Source organism: Poecile atricapillus, chromosome 6, assembly GCF_030490865.1.
Source record: "Poecile atricapillus isolate bPoeAtr1 chromosome 6, bPoeAtr1.hap1, whole genome shotgun sequence".
Taxonomy (NCBI): Eukaryota; Metazoa; Chordata; class Aves; order Passeriformes; family Paridae; genus Poecile; species Poecile atricapillus.
Window position 1 is genome coordinate 20834798 of NC_081254.1, and position 22197 is coordinate 20856994.

The 22197-nt window shown below is 42.6% G+C and overlaps 1 protein-coding gene across 5 annotated transcripts in view; it reads left to right on the forward strand.

Annotated features, from left to right (window-relative positions):
• C6H10orf71 (chromosome 6 C10orf71 homolog) overlaps positions 1-22197 on the forward strand; it is a 42901-nt gene that overhangs the window by 9590 nt on the left and 11114 nt on the right. The window contains exons 1-2 of one of the 5 annotated variants that reach the window (XM_058842084.1): positions 11446-11794; positions 17491-17695. The exons of 1 other annotated variant lie outside the window; for it this stretch is intronic. The gene's annotated coding sequence lies outside the window, so the exon portion shown is untranslated. Of the gene's footprint in view, positions 1-11445; positions 11795-13442; positions 13464-17490; positions 17696-22092; positions 22115-22197 lie in introns of those variants that run through there. 3 more of the 5 variants (XM_058842085.1, XM_058842086.1, XM_058842088.1) reach the window with 3 other exon arrangements.

A 22197-nucleotide genomic window follows, 5' to 3' on the forward strand; every position in this document is an offset into this window, starting at 1 on the left:
ACCTGCCTTCTAGTGTTGTTAAGATTGTGAATTAACTCCACAATGGAAGGCAAGAGGCAAAGGCAAAGAGATCATGCTTGGGATAAAATGATTAACAACATGACAGATACGCAAGATCTTCTAGCAGAAGGTTTTCCCAGGTGTCCTGCCATATGTATGTAGGCTTAGGTCTGTCAAGCCTGTGGGACTCCCACTGTCAGTATTGTGTCTCTGTAGTGCAGACACCTGTGAACACACACCTGAGCTGCTGCTGTGACCCCTGGGACACAGCACGACTCTCCCTGAACAGCACTGCAAGCACTGCTGTGCTTGGATACCCTCCAATGCCTGGGGAGGGTGCTAGGTGCCAGGCTGGGGTCTCTGCATCACATCTCCCAGCACAGCACACACTGCAAAATCCACTTGGTAAGGAGGCACCTCAGCCCTTAAATGACTTGTATGTCATCTGTCTTAGCTGGGTAACCCAAAACCCAGCAGCAGCCAACAGAATGGAATTTGGTGGGATGACTTCAGTTCAGTGCAATCTAAACCATATCTTCATAATTCTACAAATATTTCCAGGACTAAGATGTAGTCCTAGAAATGCCCCATCAATTTCATTTGTACCTCTGAGCTGCATCATCAAAGGCTGACGCTTCACCTTGTAGTGATTGTAGCATAAAGCCTTGACTTACCAGTGCCAGCCTAGGGTGTAGGTGCCTTTCTCATCAGACTCGTTTCGTTATCCCTGTGTTTAGACACTTGTAGGACTCATCCTACATCAGTGGTACACTTTACACTGAATGCACAGTGTAATTAATGGGTACAGGTTCAGGACTCCCTCTCTATGGGGTTTTGGCAATAACAGGCAAAAACTGGGGGAAAACCAGGGTTTTGTTAGGGGTAATTGCTAGGATGAATATCAGACACAAGGGATGGGAGTAGTTAAGGAGAAGCTAAGCTGAATGGTGTATTCTACACACAGCATCAGGAATTACTGAGACCTTGGCTCTGCTGTGGATGTAGCACGCACTCCTGGGGCAGCCTGGAGAGGCTGTCTTGGCAGAGAGCCATAAGGAGCAGGGTTTTCCAAAATGCTTTTCTCAAGCACAGTATTGCTGTGTTGGATCTGTGTATCTCCGTGCTGGTGAGCTACGCTCATGCCTCCAAAATGTCTGCTTCATGCTCAGTTAGAGAGGCACACAGATGACTGGGAAAGGGACCAAGAACAGCATTGTGTCCCTACATAAATCCATTCTGAATAGTCTATAGTGATTGCTGTCACCTCAAAGCAGTTGTAAGAGTAGATTAAGAAGGTCCAGAGAGTAGAAGTGTAGAGAAATGCCGAATGTTTTCTTCCATCAGAAAGACCATCAGCTCCAGTTCTGTTGTGTGAGCCTTCACTTGATTCCTGAGCTCCCTGACTCTTGGCACAAGCAAAAGTGTTTGGTTGGTGTTGTCTTTGCCATGGGCTGGGCAGAGGCAGCTTGCTTCACCCTAACCCTTTGCTGGACTTCTTCAGGAGAAAAATGAGGTAAAGTTAAGGTGAATTTTTCACTCAGTGAAGAAGAGTTGAACTATAACTCCTCACTCCCCTCACTGCTTCCAGGCAGAGAGCTGCTGAAGTGGGGTCAAGCCATGGCCACCGTCTCCTCTGTCCTCCAGTCCTTGTGATCAGCACACCAAGAGTTGAGCACATGCACTTTTTACAGGGCTGTCAAATAAACAGGGGAAGGAAACACACTTCAAGACTCATTTAATTGGAAAAGAGCACTTGTCTTTTTAGGCAAAGGCAGTGTTTGCTTGTCACTGCTGTCAGCAGAAGGCCCAGAAGGCCCTTTAGGCACCTGATTGTGTTAGGAGGAGCTGTCAGGTCATGATGCAGCACCCTTAGTGCTGGCAGCCTGGGGAAGGGGAGGTGGGCTCAGTGTCAGCCCTGGGGTATCGCTGCCAGCAGCATTCAGCACCCCTGGCTCTCTCCAGGCTCTGTGGCCTGGCCATCTCACACTGTCCCAGCCACAGCGGGGGAAGGAGATTTCCTCTGTGCATAAGCTGGGTATGTGTCTCTTGAGTTCCACTTTCTGGGTGAAATGCTGTTTCCTGACTGATTATGAAATGAAATACAACCTGCTCTGCATATATGGACTTGTTACTGGTCAGGGCTGGCACCCTGTCTTGCTCAAATTTGCCGGCAGTTTTGGTGTCCACCACCTCTGTCCCTCTTTCCAGCCTAGCTCTGAAATCCTGATGCATTGCAGAGGTCAGGAATGACACTCAGGTCTTAGGGCAAAAGCTCAGGGCAAAGGCTGCTCGGGGTGTGATGCATGCCCAGCACCATGGGCGGAACAGGGCTTCTCCAGCAGCATGACAGCTCAGCATGGTTTGCTTTGGGAGGTTGGAAGGAGTCACTTAGAGGAGAATACCTAATTTGTTTTGGTGCATTTGATTTGATCCTATGCAATCTTAATCTGCTCATATTTCCTGCTGGAAAATTCACAATGAATATACAGATATAGAACCAGACCTGAAAATTTTTGAGGAAAACCAATGATTTTGCTTGTATTGCTACTCTTTATTATTTTCTTAAACTTTTACGATTTTCTCATTATCCCTACTCCCTTTAAATCTCCTCTGGTGTGTATTTCATTTGTATTCCCTTGCTCAGGGGACCTCAGTCATTGCTGGGTTTCTATCCCCTTCCTAGGGCCAAAGTCCTGCCACCTCTCTTCAGCTGTCTCAGTGCTTGGTGCCTGGGCTAAGCTGCTCAGGAAGGCTTCCTCTCTTGTCTGCCAGGTGTCCTGAGACTCTGATTCTTCCTGTAAGGAAGAAGGGCATTTCAGACATCCCAGAGGCGTCTGCAAACCTCCAGGGATGAGGAAAGGAGCCAAGATCAGTTTAAACTTGCAAAAGGTGAGCAGTGGGTGTGATGGTTCTCGCCTTCTTGCTCATACAGGATGTTTGGCACTGGAGTTTTTCTCTAGCTCACATTGTTAACTATTAGTGCATCCAATACTGAAACAAGTGTTTTTAAGTGTCTCCATCCCCTGAGGGTGAATTGTTTCAGTCCTGTGCCCTCCCTATAATAATAAATAATATCTTCTATTTATAGAGCTTCAAAGTTTCCTGAAGAGCCACCTTTGGGATGGAACATAGCAACAGTTAGTGCATAGCAACCCTAGACAACAACTTAAGGCATATGAATGTATCCAGTTGAAGCTGAAGCTGAGATTTCTTTTGGCAGAAGATAATTGTAAAAGTTATTAATTATTATTGTTTATGCAGCTCTAAACTCAAGAGCAATAGGCACTTTTAAAATACTACCAGCAGTTAGAAAAAAGCACAAAGGTATTACAATCATAGCACAGTAATTTGAAGAAGGCAGAATGTGCTAGTAAAAATCCTCCCTTGGAGGTTTTTCCATGCAGGACTCAGCATAAGCTATTAAATAGTCCATAATGCCACAAGAGGAGAAAGATGGCTTTTTCATAAGTTCCCTGTGTAAATTTGAGCATACAGTTAAGTTGCTCTGAAGCTAACAATATGTCTACACAATATGTTGTGGGTGTTTAAAGCTGAGATCTGGAAAAAATTCCAGTGCAAGGATTTGATATTAATCCCTATGTATTTTGTAGGGTGATTTTATTTGAATTGACAGTGGTTGGGATTTTTTGTCTTAAGCAACAGGAGCAGTGTATATAAGCCTGGATTTATAGCTGATTTCTAATTGCAAGGTTAAGTGTTTGCTCACTCTTGTAGCAGCCACAGTGGAAACCACTGATATACTGAATGAGTGTTATTAAAATCTCATGGACTTCACAAACTAATGTAGCTCAAATGGAAATAGAAGGACTGTGTGATTATATTGGAATTATTTCATAGGAGCAGTGAGTCTGCAAATGATTTTTGAAGGAACTATGAAATTTCATGACTAATTTTTTGCATTGATGCGCAAATAAATGGTAAAGCTGTGAAAGGTGTGAAGGAAAATCAGCACACTGGAATTAACCATTCATCAAGGCATCTAATACTGAACAAAATAAAAATATTATTTTTTAAGAGTGTTTTGTTTTTATGCATTTTGATACACAGCACCCATTCCTTGCTTTCTGTGTATTTTCTGATCTTGCATTACTGGCATGGAGGTTTTGTGTTTTTTTCTTCAATTGTTTTCCTTAAGATCTGTAACTTTTCAGAAAGAGTAGAGAAGATTTTTTTCAATGGAGATGTTTCATGCTTGTTCTGCTCAACTAAGCTGGAAAAAGACTAGTCCAAGGTCTCATTAGCATCCCTCCTGCGAGGACAGCACAAACTGTCTGAAGCAATAAGCAAGCAGAGCATGTTCCAGCTCCCACTCATGTCTGTGGATTGGTTTCTGTTGATTAGAGCTGGCTCAGCTGCATATGCCAGGCCGCTTCTGCGGTAAATGTCAATTTCCAAAATATCCAGCTTTTGTGCACCACTTTGAAATGTGTGAGACGCTGCACAGGGCTGGAATATTGAAATCAGAGGGACTTGTGATCCCAAATGACATGGATTGAGAAGTGTTGCCAGTGGAGACATCAAACCTTGCCTCTTTTTTCAGGCCGGCCTCCATACCCAGTCATTTTCTTAATGGATTTCAGATACACACTGGATGTGGGAATTTCTGCTGTGTTTTGAAACAGCAGTACTTTCTGTCACTAACTAAAAGACTGCAATGAAGATGTAGTTTGAGCTTGCAGTGCTTTAACGCTTCAGTCTGTGCTCTGTATTGAGTGCAAACATTTCTGAAATCAAGGAGAATATCTGTATGAGTGTCATTATGGATCAGGCAAAAGCCTTGATTTTGTGAACATATTTAGTTTTGTTCCTAAGAGAAGAGTCCCTAATCTCTGAAGGAAGATAATTAATCATGTACCTGTTTGCCGCTTTAGAATTTTCACCAGTAATAATTTCATTATTGCTTTATGTTTATCTTATTTGATCTAAAACACTTTTGTAAAGTTTAAAGGAAACCAGTTGTGACTTTTTTGAAAAAACAGTATTTATCTCTTTATTCCCATTATATTTTTATTCAAATATTTGACAGCATGAATTTTCTAATGAGTTTAGCAGACTAGAAACATTCAAAAAATGCCTGAAGGCAGTGGTTTATATGATCATAATTCAAACCACATGTCTTTTCCTTAATGGAATGAGATTAAAGAATTATTTTGCTTGCATTTGTCAGTTTATTGATACCAGCCACTTTAGTACATTTCGTACAGTGACTTTCAGTCCCAGGAATCACTTTACTGCTAAGAGTAGTCTCTGATTACCTGGGACTCAATTAATTAATTGTTATTAAAGGGATTGGAGATGGTTTTTAGGCCTGGGGGAATTCTTAGGGTGTTCTCTGATGGCATCTTCCTGTCTACCCCACATATATCACTGACTCCATTTTCCAAGTTAAACTACAGGGAAAGTATGAAAATCCATCCCTAGCTGCCCAGTTCACCCAATTCCCTGGAGAGATTTTGCCATGGACCTTTCAGGTGGGTCCTGGGTTGTGCCAGGCAGCCCAGGTGTGCTGCACAGGGAGGAGCTGGGAGCGATTCCTGCAGCGCAGCAGCACGGAGGAGTTCTGTCTCTGAATTCCCTGGTTCCATTTCCTCACTTTTCTGCAGTGGTTGCTTTTCTGTTCCTCATTTGGCTCCTTTCTTCTCAGTCATTATTTAGTGCTGTTCTGCAGAGAAGCACATTTCCTATCTTTCAGGCCAGGTTTTTAGCTGTTCTTGGCCTTGCTGTGTTTGCATGAATTCCTCCCGCTAACACTGATAATCTCACTGCTTGTTAATCTTCCATTCCTGACATTCAGCAAAACCTTGAACAATTACACATTGGCTTTTTCTGAAAGGATGGACATGAACTTGTCCTTCTTTCTCTAGTGCTTTCTGTTTTGCTGAATGCTGATTTTAGATTGCTTGCTTTTCTTAAGCGTGACTTAAAGTCATATCACTTTGGAGAGACAGTATTATAATTACTCGGATTACTAGAATGAGAAATGCAAACAGCTGTGATTGCTTCTTGCAGTTAAGGGGTGTGCTCTGATCTGCTGGTGGACTGGAAGCAGGTTAGGCAAGTGTGTTTGCTGTGCCTTGCATACTCCTGGTACCTGTTTTTCTGCCAAGACATGCAAAAATTAAATATTCTTCAAAAACTTTGTGGTTTCTAATAATTCTTTTCTGAGAACTAGGAAGAAAGTTGGTTTGAGAAGGAGGAAGTTCAAATTTAAATTCCTTCTCAGTCTGATTCCTATCTGGGTTGAAACCTTTCTCCTAAACCAGCTGGCCTCCCCTTCACTGTCCACTGGTGCTCCAGTGTAAAATCATACAGGGAGATATTTTGCACCCCAACATCTTCTGAACACATTTTTTAGGACTTCCGAGTTTTTGAGATAATGCAGACATGTTTTGATGCTTCATTGACTTCTGAGGAATAAAATTGCATTACAAAATTATTTTCTTCTGCTCTGCTTCACTCTTTCTTCTTCTTGGCCCACAGAAAGTGTATTCTACAAACCAGAAAATGAAAACCCATGTAATTCAGGGAACTCATTGGACTATAACAAGTTTTAATGTTTTATCCTTTCTCTCTTCACCCAGAGCTAAACACACATTTGTACCACAGTACCTCTGTAGTACCAGCCGAACTGCAGCATAACACAGCTTCCTCTCATAATGCAGCGTACCACAACTTCCTCTTGTCATTTCCCAGCATCTGGGGGGAGTCAACCCCGCTCACACTGCCCAAACCCCATCTCTCAGCTGTGAAGGAACCTGGGACAGGATAGGGACAGTGACTCTGTGGAAACTTCCGCAGGAATTCATCCAATGTGTTGTGTAAAATGCAAAATACTGCATGAAATCTGGATGGAGGAATGTGGGGCTGGAACAAATATCATGCTGTCTGGTTCACCTTGTCTGTGGTGGGGTGAGAGAGTGCAAAGTACTGAGAGCAGCCATGTGACACCTCTGGATTGACTAGACTTTTAGCTGCCTGGGCTCTCATACAATCCCCTAAAAATAGCCCCTTATGGTTCCCATCATTGTTTGTCCAGCTATTTTAATTAGCCTGTGGTCTCTGGTTTTTGCTTTGCAGTTTGTAAATGGGAAATATTTACACTAGGCCAGTAACCCCACATTCTTCCAACCTTTTCTTAAATTAGATAGATTATAGCTATGTTTATAAATTACCTAATGCGTTTGGCCTAGTATCTCTAAATGTCACTGGCTTCTACATAATGTTTTTAATGAGAACTAATTTTAGATCACTCAGACTATTTACAGATATTTTTTCCCCGCATCTGATATGTCACAAGTGTGCTCATTTCTTAAACTTTAGTTGAAAGGCTGGTTTATTGCATGTCCTGGCACAGGCTGAACCTGTCCTGCAAACTGCAAAGTGCTGTCAGCTTTTGCTGACATATCCTGATGAGAAGGGAAAGATTTCCAAGGAAAATCAATGCCCAGAAGGCAGATAGGTACTTAGCATGTTTTTTGGCTATTTAAGGTAGTGCAAACCCTTTGGAAAATGGGCCCAGGTAGAAGAATGCTTTGCAGGTTTAATCGTTACTCGTAGATTAATTTAGCCCTCTTCTGCTGTTTAATGCTCTCTGCAGTTAGTTTCTTTATTGCCACATCTATCTTCCACTCTTGGCAGAGTGTTTAATAGTGAAGCAGTTATGCAAAGGCATCTTTCTGGGGTTCTTCAGGTGCAATCACTGTATGTGAGGTGGATGTGTTACTGGTAAAACATGACTGCTCCTGACAGAAATGTCAGTTTGATTTGGAGGAAATAGGCAGGATGAGCTTGTGATTGACATCCTTGCCAAAAGTGTCCCTGAGGCTGTGTTTTTAGAGTCCTTCTAGTCTACATTCTGTCCCCAAAAGCCAAAAGAGAGATGCTGAGCCCCAGACTGGTGCCATGGTCGGGCACTTCACAGAGTTTTAGGATGAGTGCTCCAGGCTGGAATCCAGACAAGTTGTTTCTGAGTCAGCTGAGTCTGGGTGCTATTGATGGCACAGCAGCAGGGAGAGGAGATCAGGAGATCAGAAATTCTTTTAAATTTGTATTTAAGGTCTTATTCTCAGATGGACAAAAAGATTGTGGAAGCGATGTCTGCCAGTGATCATAAATGCAGTCAAAGCCAAAATATAGCGAAGTTTGTTGGTTTCATAAGAAATCTGACTTCAGAGAAGAAACATAACAATTTATTTTTTTTTTAGGAAGTAGTATCTTTTACTACTTTCTGACAGCAGGATGAAAATAATTGTGACATTTTATTATATTAAACACCATATTATGAAATCATGAAAGATGGAATTAAGGAAATTTCTTCCAGATTTCTTCCAGAGCTTCCTTTTGCAGAGAGTTTTTACTTTGCTAGGTTTCATTCAAAGCTTCAATAAGGACAGATAAGGAAAAGAAGCAGTGGCTTAAAACAATTCCTTGTCAGAAATCTAGGAGTCCCCAGAGTTGGGACCAATGAACTGGATCTTCCAGCAAGGTTTGAACCCTAAGGATTAGACCTGGAGAGAGGCTGTGGATGAGTCCTGCATCTGTATCATTGCACAAATTCTACATAAAGGGTGGATAAGCAGCTCTTCCAGAGGGGTGGAGAAATGTCCCCAAGGAAGGAGACCATAGGACTGCTAATGGTTCTCAGGCACTGGGGACCCTTATGTCCTCATATACATCTTCTCAGCTGGGTTTGTCAGGACAGAATCTGGTTCAGACCAGGATGTGTAAGGGCTGCACACAGACAGAGAGGAATATGACCTGTTTCCCCTGATATCATGTGCAGCATATAGAAGGAGGTGCTGGCAAGAAAATGCACCCTTCATCTTGTTCCCCTTTGGGAGAGAAAATACCTGAATAATTCCCTGCTTCACTGGGTCATGCTTTTGTATGACCCAGAGGCTGCTCTGTCCAGCCAACGCTCTTCACTTACCTACACACCTTTCCCAGTGCCCAAAGATCACATTATTCCACTCCCTGTGATAATAGTCAACAAATCATTCAATCTGTGGCTGCCAGGTAAGAACTGAACCTGTGTTGCTCTGCTGAACAAAAAGTGCTGTAAGCAAGCAACTGAAAATTCAATACAGTCCTATTGCTCTCGTGGGTTCCTAAATAGACCCCTTGCTTGTTAATGCCTTGAGAATTATAAAACATTTAATTTCTGCAACCAAAACAGTTTGGTGCTTGAGTTTTCCTAGTCCAAGGTGATGTTTTCATATCTGTTTATAATCAGTTCCACTTTTTGGTTTCCATGTACCAGGGACTTTTTGCATGTGATTGGTGCATTGACCCCTCGGGGTCTGCATATTGCTTCTCTGGGATTTGCAGCTAAGGTAACAAAGGAAAAAAAACTGTCTCTGTCAGTAGGGCAGAATTCCATTTATTTCCCTGGAGACAGTGTTGGGATAGGATACAAATCAGAAAAGGCTGAAAGCAACTACTCTTGCATAAGGCTCTCTTGTCAGAATTCTTAGCATTGCCAAGCATATGAAGTTTCAAGTGTGTGTGAGAAAGATGGAGTTCATTATGCATACAAACATACAGGCATTTTCCATTGACATATTCGTGCAAATTGCATACTGTTTTCATACAAGTTTAAAATTTCAATCCAAATTTCTGTCTAAAAAGGTCCAGTGTGATCTGTTATTTCTCGACACTCACTGAAAGAAAGCAGCAGGAATTTTTGCTTTTTAAATTTCCTGGGAGCAGGATAACAACATCTAAGTGCCACTGGGTTGTGTTTCCTGTGTGTTACTCAGTAATTTTCCCCAGAAGTGGTTTTATTTTAATGGCAGGCCATCTGATCCCAGAGTCTCATCTGAACACTGAATTAGCAAATATTTATTGTCACAGTATTTGAGCAAGTTTTATGCCTATCCCAAGATTTGAGCCCTTTCAAAGCTGGAGTCTGTGAACCACATTTATCCTGATGAATAATGTTAACCCCAGTTGCTTTCATGTGAGAGGCCTGTTTTGGATTTTCCAAGCAATCAGCCAACCTTCCTGCATTAGCAGTTACCATTTCCACAGGGATCGTCCTAGTTGTGATTCAGCCTCTCAGCAATTTCACAAGTTCAGGGCTTACAGAAAGCAGGGCTATACCTGCCTCTCTTCATAGACAGCAGAGATAGGTTTATTTTTAGCATAAGTATCCCAGAAATACATTCCTCCCCTCTTTAGAAATCTGTGGGGGAGACATACATACAGATAGTTTTGCTGACATTAGTAGCAGTGGGTGCCTCAAAACTACTTTTTCCACTGTCTCTTGTAATCCCAAACACCTTTCTCAGTGTGCACCAGTTCTCTCCTGTGTCTCAGTCCATAGGTGTCATGACTCATGATACAGCAGACCTTTGTGCGTGAGGGCTCTTACAGGTGCAGAGTGTGGGCAGCTATTGGAACTCTGTAACTCCAGGCCAGAACTTGGCACTTAGAAGGGCCCTCTTGGTTGGCAAAACCAAAATTCAGTTTGGGATTAGTTAGGAGAAATACTTGGGCACCAAAAGCCCAGACTAGGACTTCAGGAGAGTCATCTTTGCAAAACCTTCCTGCTGGAGTCTCAGGTGAAAAATATACCTCCCTCAGGTCGGGAATTCAAAGCAGAAGGTTGCTTTGGAGAAGGCAGGTCATTGTCCCTCCAAGGAGAGGTAAGCCTGGGCTGCTCTTGGACATCAGGGACAATTAGTTCATCACAAGTGTCCTGGTGCTTGGAGATTCTCAGACAGCAGAAACTTGCTCCAGCTCTTTTAACATGCAAATGACCACTGGGCTCACGTGGAGTCCTGCTCTGCCATGGAAGCAGGAGTTGGGCTGTAATCACAGGAGATCCTGCTCTTCATTTTGCTGTAGGCCATGGTTCAAGTCCAGCATGATGCTGAACCCCAGGAGAGTCCATGACTCCAGTAAGGAGCTGTGCACATCCATTGTTCAGTACAAGCAGTACAAAAACATGGCTTGTTGACTTCATGGCATATTTCCCCCACTATCCAACATCTTATTGCAGTGCTCTGAATGAAACCCAATGCTGGCATGTGCCTTCCAGCAGGATGGCTGATCTTGTGTGCTTTGGAAGGACGATGGAAGAGGTCTTTACTCCAAGAACTCCAAGAACACTGGCTACATGTGTCCAGCCTCGATGATGAAATGAGCTATTTATGAAAAAGCACCCATAGGGCAGCAATGTGTTACTCGTGTGCATATGTACACAGTATTTTTAGTGGTGACCCTAATAAACACTTTGCCTCCCACCTGTAGGTACGGAACTGCAGTGCCCTAAGGTTTGATTCACTGGCAGCAGCAGGCCCATGGCACAGCATTGCTGTCTGTGTTAGTTATCTCTGAAGAATTACCAATGGCCAATCTGAATGTAAAAATAGCTGATGACTGTTTGTTTCATCTGTCTGTTACTCGACACCGCGTGGTTATTCCAATACGTATGTTTGCCTCTTCCCCACCATGATCTCCGTTTGGTTTCCCCTTGCCTTATAACTATTTAAATACATTTTACTAACTTCAGATTCCTTGCTCATTTCACTTCACCTGGCTGAGCAGGTCTGCAAGGGCTCAAGGGCTAGCTCCTCCACTTTTATTATTTTATTTATTTTTCAGTCATCGTTTTTATTAAAATAACCATGTTCAGAGGAAGAGTCCGACACACATAAATAATGGGAACTGCTAATAGTGAGCAGGCTGCTCTAAAATGTGCTGGGGCTTTGACTTAAGGGAAGAAAGCACAGCCCTGCATTGTCCCTATCTGGAAGCTGGAGCACAGAAGGTAAGGGGGAAGCATATGGGTGTTTTTAAAACAGGGAAATTGTGGAAATGGTGGTTTCTGAGGGTGTGAATGTGTGTGTACTCAAGGATCAGTAAAGTGAATGATCAGATAGGAGAAATCAAACAGCAATTTTAAAAAACTAAATATTTTCTTCAGTGGTTAGAGGTGAAATGTCCTTTCATTTTGTTCAACTTTTTTTCTTTTTCTCAGAGAAATGCAGGATTGTCTCTGAAAGTCTGTGTGTGGAAAGAGAAATATACACAGATTTGTTTGCAGTGAATACTATTTATGACATGTAATTATTTTGCAAAGGGGCATGATCTTTTTAAAAGAGCACTGAATTGATATGAAGCTGCATTTAATTCTTGCACACTGTGCTGAAAGCAACTTTAAGGAAATATACATGGGTTTTACTTTCCAGGTGATTACTGCCTACAGATAAGCTACTCTTTAAAACTTTAGTGATTTGTATAGGGTTTGGAAGGCTGTTGGATGTTTCTTTTCTGAATGTTTTTGGGAACAAATAGGAATAGAATAATTTAAATATTTTATAAAAAGTAATTACCTTACAACAGAGCCTGAAAAAAGTAAGATAGTTCATAGCTCACTAAGATAGCACTTATGCAGTGCTAAGAGGCCACTATAAATGACTGTGACTACGACTTGTATCCAGTTTTAATTGTTGGAAGATTTCTTAAATGGCATAGGCTTTTCTTACTCCAGTTGTTGCAGAATTTCTTAGTCTGCTATCCCAAGGAACTGCATTTTATTAGTCTAGCTGCAGAACTCAGTAGCAAAAAAAGAACAGAAATAATTAAAATTGAGCTTGAGAAGCCAAACTGCTTATGCTTTTTTAAATGGCTTGTGAACTGGCAATCTGATTAAATCTGAATAGAGAAAAGTTTTCTATCAGCAGACCAGAGTGATTGGTTCACACTGAATTTGTACAGTACCAGCTAGAGGGTTCCTCTCTAGTCATCTGTCATTTCTGGGAGGGAGGCAGGGGAGAAGGAAAAGAGAGAAGAGAAAAGAAGGACAAATAAGCTTTATGAAGAGGATCAAAGTCTGTGGTTCTCTTCCTTCATTTCTTCAAGGAACTGACCACTTAAAAAGTAAATGTCCTCAGTTAAATGCTTGAAGGATGAGTTCTATGACAAATACTAAGATGTAAAAGATTCCCAGTACACTGGAGCCTCAGCTACATTTCTCCATCCTTCCATGCTTGTCATTAGGAAGGTAATTATATACACATTCTCGGCTTAGTTACCAAAACAGTTGTAACTTGGCCGCAGCTGGGTGGAAGTTTGCAGGTGTAATGTCATCCCTGCACTGCAAGCCAAAAGCAAATGGAAATTTTGCTCTGTAGCCTCTTATTCCTCCTACCTGCTTCTTGGAAATGCTTGTCTCACCTGCACTTGCATTAGTAGTGCTGTGGAAGAGGTCCACAAAACTTTTAATCCCTCCAAGACTAGAAACAAAGTGAACTAACCCTATGAGCTGTGTCGGGAGAAAATTCCACTCTTCTGTATCAGTCTTTCTTTAGTCCAGCTGAGTTACACACAGGGAAAGTTGCTGGCAGAGGCATATTCTGCAAGTGGTTTTTAGCTGCAAGCTTGCCTGCAGCTGGGCTGCCAGGTCACACAGAGCTTTGGCTACCCCGAGCGAGAGGGTGAGTTCATTGCTTTTAGAGGTAACTCGGCGCTGCTTGAGGTTGTGTTGCAATTTGGGATCAGCTGTCTGGGAGCCAGCTGACAGCTGTGTGGGGAAAGGACCACAGTGAGAGCTGCATGTCTTCACTCAGAGGGGAACTTTACCCTTGAGATAAGGTTGCTCTTCTTCAATCAAGCCTGTATATGCTTTTGGATGGATCAGTGATTACTTACATATATCTCAAGTTGTGTGTGTATATATATGTATACATGTGTGTGTACACGTATATATTATATGTGTATATTTGTGTGTCTGTTGAGCTTGCTGTGTTATGACTCTTTTGCTGCTTGCCAGGTTTTTATGGCTTTCAAATGTGTGTGGTGGAAGAGACTGCCACCAAGACCCCTGTCCTTTAGCAGTCTCAGAGAAATTAAGGCAGCATTGAAGATGTAGGAGGACAACTCTTACCCAGAAGTAAGGTCTCCCTTGGGTTTCCCTGCCAAATGATCTTCTTTGGACAGGAATAGAAAGCAGCTATTTAATTATAGTTCTAGGTTTCTTTATCATCCATCACCTGTGCTTGCAAATAATGATATTTAAGAAGGCAGTAGATAGTAATGATTAATCTAAATCATCTGGTAACAGTCAGACACATATTTTTATGAGCCAAGAAGGTCAAATAGGGAAGCATCTTTATTTTCAGCCTCTCACATAGCCACATCCCATTAGTTTCAAGGATGCTTTCCCTGTTACCTACACACTGTGTCAAAGGCTGTTTTGGGGACTGTGACAAGGCCATGACAATCAGGTACACAAAGGCCACCTAATTCATACTTTCCACTTGCAAAAGACAGATATGAAAAAAACCTGCAATATTTTTGTAAGAGTCTCTCAAAGTGATGTATGTGGTTAACATTTGGCTACAACTTAACATGCAAAGTCAGCTAACAGCAGTCTCTGGCAACTTGCAGCTACTGCAGATCCTCAGTCTCAGATATGCCTCTGTCTATCAACTTGACCTGGATGAGGCATAAGCTGTCATACCTCAAGGCCAGCTTGGCTTGCCTATCCACTTCGTTATAGACCCATGTACAGTTTTGCACTCTTCTGATGGCTTTTGTTGTGTTGAGGTGTATTTCATGTGTCCCTGTCTCTATCCTTTGCATATTTCAAAGCACAGGGCTTCATTGTGCAGAAATTGGGATAAGTGCCCAGGACTGCCCAGGATGCTGCTGCAGAAACATCATACTCAGAGGGAACTGACCTCTGCAAGCTGTGTCAGGGTTTGTGCTGGGGCAGGGGGGCAGCACTCCTTATCATGATATTGTTCACTGAGACTCTTTGTTTTGACTGCTCTGCTTTGAAGTAATGATATTAGGACTTGCTCTGTCTCTCCAAAACTGAGAAATTAGTCTTTCACCAGGCTTGTGAATTGAATGAAGCCATAGACAAGCAGCTAGAATTGCCACCTCTGCGTTGTGTGTGGGAATTGAGGAGAAGGGATGGGAAAGGAGAAGTAGGTGGCGACAGCAGTAGGCTGATGAGGCTGGTGGTGATGCTATTATTTGTCTGCAGGATTCTTCAGAGGGTCTAGGGAAGCCCAGTGCTGACAGCATCATTGAAGTTGCTGAGGGACTGACTCTACCAGAGTCATCAGAGTCTGTCTCTTGGGTAATAAGTCTGGATTCTGCTTGAAACTCTTGATGTTTCCTTTTCTGTCTTTTGCACATATTCTTTACAGATTAATCATAAAAAACACCATAGCAAGTGCATTAAATGTGAAAGAATGAGGAATTGACTTGGGGGGACACCATTAAATCATAACAATTAAACAATCTCTGAATAGGGAGTCTGCATTTCCCAAAACCAAAACAGCTCCTGTGCACAATGCAGAAAGAGGGAGCTGGGAGGAACTGTCGTCTTGTTCAGGATGAGATTTTTCTTCTGGCTTTTGCTCCTCAAAAGGAGGAAAGAAGTATGGCCTCCAGAGATACTTGGGGCAAGGGTGAGTGGCTCCCCTGCCCTCTCAGAGTACTCCTATAGATGTGTAGCTGTCCCATGGCCATGTTCCAGATAGCAGGCAGAAGACAAGCCACAGCTTTTGTCCTTCAGCTGGAATGGCTCTGTTATAATCACAAAAGGTTGAGGAGCAGTTTGTCATCAGAGGAGAGATGTTATGTGAAAAGATGGTTATGTGCTTGAGTCATGTGCTCTGGCATGCACTGAGTATTACCCTCCCTGCCACACTGCATGCTCAGGAGCAGAGCTCTTGGCTGCATTTGAAAGCTGTAGCAAGGTGTAAGTAACAAATAGCTCTGTTCCTGCAGCCTGAGACAGAATATTTTGAAAACCAGAGCCTCCACCTTCTCCCTCACCTCTGATACCTACACCTTTTTGTCTTTGGTAACATGTGGTATATTGACTGTCCCTAAGTCCTGTGGAATTCAGTGGGTGAGAAAACTGCTTAGAATTTGGAACAATTTTGAACCTAGCACATACAAGCATTTTGAATTCTTTTCATAATAGAAAGCAGATTCAGCAAAGTCTTTGTCCAAATCTTGTAAATATCCAGAAATTATAAAGAAAAAGAGCAGATGAGACTATCAGTAAAAGAATAATCCTTTTTTTCTGCAAGCCTGTTATTTCCTGAGACTGTATCCTGTGTGGTGAGTGTGGGTCAGACTCTCCTTGTCGAGAAGCCTAAATGGTGTAAGTGTAAACTTGACAATGCTGATGGTATCAGTAGGTTGGGGCTGATGAGCAGAGGGCAGAGTAAGTGGGGGATGGTTTCAGATTCCCCAGCCTGGAAAGAGAAGTGAGGCATGGCTTGTTGCTAGCTGCAGATTTCCTCGTGTAGGTCACAGAGGAGAATACACCTGCCTCCCATTTGTGTCTAACATTCTTGTTGATATCATTACAATTTTCCCATGACAGGGACTGGGACAGTCTGGTGTGCTCCTGATTACAAGGCATCCAAAACATTATATTTATTTGCTTGACTGTATATTTTATTTCCCTTCCCTCTTTGTCATCTCCCATCTCTAGCCATTTCAGTGCTGTGATACTCCACAGCATTCCCTCTGCCATGGGAAAATCTCCTTTCTCCCATTCAGAACGTGAAAACTCAAATGCTTTTATCAACTAAGTCTTGCTTGAAACTGAATGGAAGAAGATGAATACCTGTCTCATCAGCCAAAATCCTTCCAGTGCTCAGTGAGGGCACTGTACCATTGTAAGGTGTCAGCTGACACCATCAGCTCATGAGGAAGGCATGAGTTTTAACAATCTTAGGAAGATTTAGGTATCAAGCACCTGAGATGAAGCAGAGATCTTTGCTCCAAATCTGGCTGGATTTTGCTATACAATGTAATGCCAAGCTACAGCATCATACTCAGTTGAAAGGGGGGTCAGTGGGAGTGCTTGCAGAGATTAAAGTACCATGGGTTATGAAGGGCATTGGGAAGGCAGATTTTTGCCTTACCTGAGAAAGGTTAAGCTCTTCTTGTGCAATTCAGAAAACACAGATTTTGTTCCCTGCCCTGCCGCATATGCCCTCTTTGATACTGGGCGAATCAGCCACTTGAAGCTGAGCCTTAGCTGCTGATCTGAAATGAGACACAGATCCTGCTTGCAGTGGGAGAGTCTGCAAAGATAAATAGCCACGAGGTGTTCATGTACCATATTGCTGGGGAGCTGTATAAATATCTTGGTGTATAGTGGCTGACCTAGTTACAGACAGTGGCCTTTTCCAGGCAGACATTTAATGCCAAGAAACACACTGTTTGGGTTCAGTTGCTTAAATGTCACTTGTCTGTGCTGACTTCAGGTGGTGGGAGGAGCACCATCCCTTTTGCCTTGTGTTTCTCATAGATTCGTGCTGTTTGTCAAGTGCTGCACCTGCCCTTGGCCTGTGTCAGTCATGTGCTCTGTGTGACTTCCCCTGTCATGTCTGCATGCTACTGGCTCTTCAAAGGCACTGAACCAGGAGTTGCAAGAAAGCCTCGGTCCAGATACAACCCTTTCTGAGAGACATCTCCTTCTTCCAGACTTAACAGGCCTGTTGACAGGATGGGGCATTTGGAGGACATTGGGAAAGGCAGTCCGGAGACCGGCTGGAAATAACTGTTGGGTCTTTGCCACTGAACCAGAAAGGGAAAGGTAGAGACACTTGCAGTCTCTGTTCCTCCCATTTTTCTTCATGTGAGGTCTTCATCTTCCAGTGTTTGAAGCTTTGTGGTCTGAGTTGGAAAGGTAAGCGTTTCAGCTGGGGCTGCAAGAGGTTCATCTCCTTTAAGGAAAGGACACAGCAGGATGCAGAACACACAGTCATTAGCTAGGTACATATCTTCCTTGTGTTCATACTTCCACCAGCCTACAATGACCTTCCTTGAAATGATGAGTCCCCCCTTCCAGCTCCCATTGGAACAAATGAAGTAGCTGCAGTAGAGCTCACTGGAAGAAAAAGACCTAAGTTTTTTGGTTTTTTTTCAGAAAAAAAATAAGAAGAGGTATGATTAAACAAATAAAATCACAATCATATTCATTTTAATGGCATTTCCCCTAGAAAGATAATTGGAAATTTATAGGCTTTATAATTTGAAATATTTACTTAGGGAAATTTCAAAACAAGATCACACTCTCTGTTGCAGTACCAGCAGAGTATTGTTTGACATAAAAAATAAAATGAAAGGTTTCAGTAAATGTTAAATAGCATACACCCTCTTTGATTTAAAGACAGTAAAAACATACTATTATAACTATTATAGTATTGTATTATATAGTATTATAGTATATATCCTGCACAGTTATTTCTCACAGCCTTTTTTCACTAAAAATGGTGAACTAATCTAAAAATTTTTAAGGTTTTTTTTTCTAATTCTAAATGAAATTTTGAAATTCTCGATTTAATTTCTCTTCGGAATCTTTGTTTCATGTCAAATTTCAAAAGCTCTTTGAATGAGAACAACCTCCCCTAACACATACACGAAAATATTTCCAAAAGTTGATATTGTCCGCGTGATGGCAATTCAGTTTGGCAGCCAGATCTCCTGGTGCAGTCTGGAACTGTACCATGCTTACCCCACCACTCTAAGGTCTATGTATTTTAATGAATATTGCAGAAAAGAGCAAAATTACTTTGTCCCAAATGTACTGCTATTTTCAGTGATGGGCAATACAGGTTAGAAAATCAGAATTATCCAGAGGGCACGATTTGGTGGCATAGAAATGTGGTATTGTTTCCAACCCCTTTCCTTTGGATGTGGGTCTGAATACCATGGGGGTGAGGTTTAGCTCTTTGCAGATGTTGAATTTCACTTTACTGTGGTTACAGTTGCATATGTAGCTTCTGCATAGTGCAACCAGCGTTGGCTGAGGAAGTAGATGTATTCAGTCACCAATTCTGTTCTCAGTTATTCTACTGACGTCTGTAAAATGACTCTAGATTTATACCAGTGTAACTGAGAACAGAAGTTGGCCCAAAGTCAAGAACAGTCTCTCCTCTTCTCTGGCCCAGAACAAGCCGTTCGAGACATAATTGCCAGGCCAAACCCTCGAGGGGAATGGACCCAGTTTCCTGCACTGGTTTGGTGCAGACACACGGTTTCTTTGCCTCGCTTTCCAGTGCAATGATCAAAGATCTGATGCTGGAATAGCTGAGGTCACCTTGTTCTATGCTACTGTTCATTTCTGCCAGTGTTTGGGATTTTCGCCCTAAGCTAGAGAGATCCACTTCTCCATCCTCCATCTGCTGTGGTGGGTATTTCTGTTTGAGTAAAGTGGTTCCTCTTTCGCCAAACAAGATAATTCACTTTGGCTTCCCTTTATGACTACAAAGAATTGGTGAAAGTGATCTTGTTGGATAAGGGAAACAGAGGCTTGTGCTAATACACTTCATTTTACGGCCACCTCAGTCTAGAAACTGCCTTTCTTGACAATTCAGGGAAATGTGGCTTGAGCCTCTCTTGGAGGCAGCTCCCCTGCTTGTTGAGGGTGTTGTGATCCTCCCCTTGGTCCACATGTTAACTCCCTGACACCTGTTTGTTTTCCTAAATTCGCAATGAAGACATCAGTGCTGTGATCATTGACCAGCAGCAGCACACTCCGTAGTCATTCATGTGATGGTCACTGCTGCCCTGCAGGGTTTTCTGGCAATATCCAGGGGACCTCACTGAGCCAGCCCCACTTGGGCTAGGGAGGAGCTGCCATCGGCTGGGAGCACTGTCTCAGCTTGATGACTCAAAGCTGAAGAGACCTTTTCCCATCCAGAGCTCTCATCTGATTTTGAAGTGCTTGTGTGCCATGAACAAATATACACCTATGCAAAACAGTCATCAATTCAGTAGGGATTCTCCTATTTCCCATGATAAGGAGCATTAACTATTTATTGATATTATGAACCCCTGGAAACTTAAAGAAGCAGCATGTGTGGACGTAGAGCATGAATAAACATCAGCCAGCAGTCACCACAAGGCTCTGAGTTTTGGGCTGGAGCCGTGGATGGATGCTGCAGAGAGAGCACCACATGAAGAAACCAACTCACAAAGATTAAAAAAAAAATCTTTCCTTCTCATTCTCGTGGCTAATGCAGTGCTGCTGACTTTAAACTGCTGTGCAACTCCCAAGGGCACTGCCAAAATGCCACTGTGATGTCTCATGGCATAACCCTTCAGCCAAATACCAGCTGGGGGGGGTGGGGGAACCAACTGGCCCTTTATATATTGCAGCAGCAGTGATGTCATACGCTCCAGCCGAGTTTGCTGGTTTACCCAGCTCCTGCCTAGTGAAAAAAAAGGCTGACATTCAGTCTGTGCCAGGCCAGGAATAGTATCTGTAATTTAACCTCCTCATCAAAACCTGCTAGGCACTTAAGAGAGACACTGAAAAAAAGCCTCCTATTTAAAAGAGAGGGGAGGTTGGTTTCTGATTAAACTGCTTGAAATCTGTGTTCATGCAAACTTTTTCAGTAGCTCATATCAGATGATGCCTACTGCCAACACCTCACACGTTTCTCAGCATTTCCAAGTGGTCTCAGATGCCCAGTATTGCTTTCCTCTTTTTTTAACATACACTAAATTCAGACATCCTTAAATGTTTGTACTAGCTGAATCCTGACCTTAGCTCAAATATTGCACCTTGCCTGTACAGCCTGTTAGCTGCCATGTTTGTCCAAAAAGGTAAAGGAATGGGACTTTACCAGGTTATTAAACCAGTCAGGAACTTCTTTGCCTAAGAAGTTGTTCTATTTATACAAGGAATAACTACATCAGTACAGTGCTGCTCTTTCCAGCCAGTCCCAATAATGGTCTGCACCTTGAACACTTGGTGCAGATACAGCTTTTCCAGCTTGAAACATTACACTTCACAAGCACTCATATTATGTCCAGGCAGGACAAGGATTGTCACAAGGGTTTCAGAGACAGTGGCAGTCACTATTCTTTCCTTAATCAGTGGCGCCAAGTTGTTTTTGTAACTGTGACTCCATCTAGGAAAGTAATTGCTGAGATTACATCATGATCTCCGTGTTTATAGTTACTCTACTCGCTTTTCAGCAAAAGTTATCAGTTTACAAGGGACAATATATTTCTCCAGACCTCTGTCCATGAGATCTGAAAGCCAAGATTCCTCCTAGCTCAGGCACCAGCACTAAGTACTGATAAACATTGTGCTACTGGAATGTAGTCAGCAGCCCCGTTAATGAGTGAGACAGAACTTAATCACCACCTCCCATGTCTGTGTTGGCTTTGCACAGTTAAGACTACCACAGAAGCAGTAAAATTGTAATTTAACCTCTGAGCAAAGAGAGAACTGACTGCACATCTCTGGAGTGGGGATACCCTTTTACATCTGGCTGCAACCAGACTAGCACTCTTTGTTGTTTGTTTGCTTTTTTTTTCAATTTTTTTTTTTTTTTTTTTTTTTACCCACACATCTTAGACAACAAAAAGCTGTGATTGTTTAGGCTTATCCCTAAGCACACTGATAATTGCCGTTCCTCAGCAAGGTGCAGGACACAATCACAGTAGGTAAGCCCTTTTTGCCACTTTTGCCAGTAGGTTTTGAATATTATGAGCTGACTCAAAAGTTTCCTTTGAGAAGACTGCTATCTGCATTACCTCAGGGCCAGACTGTTCTCCTTGTAGGAAATTGGTATATTCTCACAAAGATTAGGCAAACTGGCCTGAACCTCAGAGGTTTCCCCAGCAGAAGAATGGCAGCAATTCATGGCTGAGCTTTCCTTTAGTATCTCCTGCCTCTGGTTCATGTGTGGAAGCAAAAAGATGTTTTGTTTACTGCCCCTTACCATGCCAGCTGTCCATCTTTCATCTCCTGTACCACAGGGAAAGTGAAAACCACGGACTTTGAAACCTCAGCTGCGCTAGTTCCAAGTCTACCAGACTGATGTCTGTATTTGTTGACAGTAGAAAGCCATATACAGATGGAGTGGAGGCACATATTTTCCTCTGAGTCCTTCTGAAAGGGTAGCACAGCAGGGAAGAATTCTTCTTTTTAGCCGGGAGTCATCACCCAGCCTTTGCAAAGGGCGCAGTGCCAGGAAATCATTGCTCACTCAGCTGCCAGTCCCTGCTGGGGCTACCAGAGAGTGCTGGAGATTGTAACAGTTGTTTGCTAGGAACCTGACTGCACTCCACAAGCTAACAAACCCAACAGGTATTTGACTGCTGTCACACTGGGACGGACAGCTGTCTCTTTTTGTAAGAAATCCTGTAAATCAGCCCTAAAATGGTCATAAA